Raw genomic sequence first — 4,218 nt, 5'->3', positions numbered from 1 at the left:
GAGTGGGGTATCTGATGGTTGCGTTGATGAGGGGACTGAAGACTAGACTGCCGAGGTTGAGTTTAAAGGGTCGGAGAGAACTTAGCTGTACCTGGGGTTGGGGGTGGGGTGGAGGGGATGCTAGGCTCTGGGGGTCACACCTGGCTCAGGAGAGATATAGGGATTTATGTGGTGTTCTTGCCACTGATTTGAGCATAAGAGAAAACAGATGGGAATGTGAAAACCCAGGAGACTCTTTTCTGCTCTATCAGCATCCTGCGTTCTTTGTTGAGTGTTGGAATAGATGCCCAGGTCAGAGGAAACCTTAAAGCAACAGGGCCATTTCTGGTACCCTGCTGTATTAGTCACTTTTCTGTTGCTGTGATAGAAACACTGATCAAAACAACTTATAAAAGGAAGATTTATTTGAGTTTATGGTTCCAGGGGAATTATAGTCCATCATGGCAGGGGGCATGGTGGCTGGAGGTGGCTGGAGCAGAAGCAGCAGAAATTAAGCTCTCATATCATCAAGCAGGCACAGGAAGCAAGAGAGCAACTGGAGATCTGGCAAGGCTTAAGAACTCTCTATGCCCACCCCGAGTGACATGCTTCCTCTGGATAGCCACACCTTCTAAGACCTCCCAAAACAGCACCACCATCTGGAGCCTATGTCCAAATACTTGGAGCCTATGGGGGAACATTTTCATTTAAACCACCACATTTTACTTCCCTAAAAGAACAGGATGTTTCTCCGGAGGTCAGGGCCTCAGAGTGATCAGAGAGTGGGGTATCTGATGGCTGTGTTGATGAAGGACTGAAGACTAGACTGCCAAGGGTGAGTTTAAAGGGTCGGAGAGAACTTAAATGTACCTGGGGTTGAGGGGGGTGGAGGGGATGCTAGGCTCTGGGGGTCACACCTGGCTCAGGAGAGATGTAGGGATTTATGTGGTGTTCTTGCCATCAATTTGAGCATAAGGGAAAACAGATGGGAACGTGAAAACCTAGGAGACTCTTTTCTGCTCTATCAGCATCCTGTGTTCTTTGTTGAGTGTAGGAGTAGATACCTAAGGTCAGCGGAATGGTCAGAGGACCATTTCTGGTACCCTGTTTACTGAATCAAAGGACTTTTTAGTGGGTAAACATTTGCCAACTTCTGTTCAAAGTCACTTTCCCTGTAGTGACCCTCCTACCTGCCATCACTATACATTGGGGGTCTTCTCCTTCTGACTCTCTACAAAGGCAGGAACTAGGAGTCTCTTAGTTAGCCCTGTCTCCCCAGGGTAGAGCACAGTGTGTCACACACAGTGAGTTTCAGCTGAATGTGCAATGGGATGGATTCCCTTTGTGTAGCTATTTTTCCACAATCAAATGATGTTAACTTGATTCTTTTCTCATTCATTTCCACTTCGTTATCCCCACTGCTGCTGGTCCATGTGCACAGCAGCCCCTCTCCCTGGGCTGTCTCCAAACAGGCTTCTTGTCCTTCTTCCTGGCCTGCCTACCTTAAACTCATGCAACCACCTGTAGCCACAGTAAACTTCTATAGCTGGTCCCTGCCCTTTATCTGTTTCCTTTGAAAAGCTGCACATGGCTTTCTACTGCCTTCAGGATAGTAAACAAAAAGGCCTCTTACCTTTTCCCCTCCACTCTCTCTTCATTGCCCTGCATCCTTTTCTGATCTCTTTTTCTTCCTTGCCTGTCCAAATTGTATTGACTTTTTTATATTATTATGCCTTTAACCCTCAAAAAGCACTGAGTCAGTGTTATACATTGAATATGAATTGTCCCCTCCAGGCTCATGTGTTGAAGGCTTGGTCCCTAGGTGGTGGTTTTAATTTGGGTGGTGGTGGGAAGTAGAAGGTAGGTCTAAACAGAAGAAGTAGGTCACTGGATGTGTGCCCAGGGGAGGTGTACCTTGTCTGGGACCTCCCTCCATCTTTGCTTCCTGGCTGTCTTAGGTGAGCAGCTCTGCCCCACTACAACCTCTTTTGCCATGATATTCTCCATCAACACAGACCCACAGAGAAGGGGCCAAGCAGCATGGGCTGAAACCTCTGAAACGGACTCCAAATAAAGCTTTCTACCAATTCAAACACTTTAGCAGCTGTAGGTCATCTCATGGACCAAGTGGGAGATCTGGGACTCAGCAGCAAGTTCAGTTCAGCCTCTGTGCCTTCCTATCTAACTCCAACAGAGTGATCACATCACCTTCACACATGGGGCCTTTCATTGTTGGGGATGATGGAGTAACTGGTGTCAGCCATGAATTCCTTGGACACCTGCATGCACTGTCCCTCTGAGCTGGTCCTGTCCAGCACTTTGCTGACCCTGGCCAACTTGATGGGCTGCATGGGACTCTTGTCCATGATGACATCTATCTGGTGGAGAACAATTTTCCCCTCTTTAAGTTGTTTTACGGGGCTAGTGGTGCACACCTGTCATCCCAGGACTTGTGATATGCATGCAAGAGAATCGTAAGTTCCTGGTCAACCTAGGCTACATAGAAAGTTGTAAGTGTGGGCTGGGTATGTAACTTAGTTGGCAAAGTGCCTTGTTTAGCACACATGAAGCCCTGCATCCAAGTCCCAGTACTCTATAAACCTGGTGTAGTGGTGTATGCTTAGAACCCCAGCACTCATGAGATGTAAGTAGAAGGATCAGACATTCAAGGCCATCCTTGGCTATATAGTGAGGCCATCCTGGGCTACATGAGGCTCTGTCTCAAATAAAAAGATTCTTTCTATTATAATAAGTGTTCCTTAAATTACTGATTATACAAGGGCATCCTGAGGAAATATTCAGTGTTGAAATGGACTTAGGTCATGATGTATGCCTTGTTCCTCTTTTGTAGGGTCACAGGATGTGCTGTTACACTCAAGACTGTGAAAAGGGATGTGATATAGAATCCTACTTATTTCAGACCTTAAATTTACTTGACAACCAATTTCTTTCCTTCTTTATATCTATTAACATATTGTGATTATTTTGGCAACACCTCCTGGAGTGTTAGGTGAACAGTAACCTTCTGCCATGTTTATCAATGAAGAGGGTGAGGCCTAGAGACAATTGTGTTTGCACAAGCTAGAGCCAAGCACTCCTACCTGGCTTTCTCTGTGCGACAGTGGATTGACCTGCATTTTTCATCCAGTGAGAACTTTTAGACTCTGTTTTCTGGCCCTTGGGAGTTCTTGCATGTAAGATGACAACTCCTGATTTCTTTTCCCCAGTGCCTGACCTTTTTCCCACTTCTCTTTTCTTGAAAATGATTCTTTTCAAGTATTTCTCTGGATTTTATATTTTCCTGCCAGATATTTCGCAAGAAACAAAAGACTCCAATTAAAGTTTTCTGTGCCTTATCAAATCACGGAAAAAATAGCAAATAAGTTTTTTTTTGTATATGGCTGATTTATGTCAAAATTGTAATTGTAAAGTGGAGCTAAGGGTGGCCATATTTACTACTAAGCAGGGACTTAGTAAGCTGCACGGGGCCAGCAATGAGTGGATAAATTTTGTTTAAATCTTGGTTTTTGAGGGGTTAAAATGTTTTATCAGCTGGATTTTAAGTCCATTTGTGCTGTGGGTTGCTTCTTTATGTTACTTTGTTTACTGCATTAATACTCTTCTGAAGCTGGGTATGGCAGCACGTGTACCCTAATCCCACCACTCAGGAGGATCCCCCAACGTTCTTCAGTGTGGGTCCATCCATTGGGCCCACAAAGAGCCCCATCCCTTTAAGACATTGTTTCTTCCCCTCTTAGCAGACATCAAGTGCCAAAAGTTCCTTTGTCGGGAGCTGGAGAAACAACATTCATTACCAAAAAATATAATATGGCTCTACAAACAGTTGACTTAAGCAGGACATTCTGCCTGCACTAGTAACCTTGAGAAAGAATTTATGGCAAGGTTATTTTTCTCTTCCCCTTGCAAACAGTTCTCGGAAAAGTAAGTCATGCAGTAATCTCTTGGAACATCTGGCAGTCAGTCACATTGCTGAATTGCTCAGTCCCCCCCCACCATACCCATAAGAATGCTGTAACCTTTGACCAACTTCTTCAACCCCTTCTAAATACAAACTGTATATAAGGAAAGCTTGCAATACAATAAAGCGACCCTTGACAAGTGGACTTGCTTGGGCTCCGTCTACTCTTTCTCGCCCGTTTTTCCTTTCAGGGAGTGGTCCCCCGCAAGCTTTACCTGTGCAGGGTCCCCGTAGGCAGGGGCAAGGGGCGCCTAAATGGG

General features: G+C 45.3%; 1 pseudogene; it reads right to left on the bottom strand.

Moving 5' to 3' along the window:
• Positions 1 to 2,134: 2,134 nt before the first annotated feature.
• Positions 2,135 to 2,345, bottom strand: LOC108491779 (annotated as a pseudogene).
• Positions 2,346 to 4,218: the final 1,873 nt, after the last annotated feature.

Source organism: Nannospalax galili, unplaced genomic scaffold (assembly GCF_000622305.1).
Source record: "Nannospalax galili isolate Female #2095 unplaced genomic scaffold, S.galili_v1.0 scaffold627, whole genome shotgun sequence".
NCBI lineage: Eukaryota > Metazoa > Chordata > Mammalia > Rodentia > Spalacidae > Nannospalax > Nannospalax galili.
The sequence above is the reverse complement of the archived record's forward strand: the minus strand, read 5'-3'. Positions and strand labels throughout refer to the sequence as shown.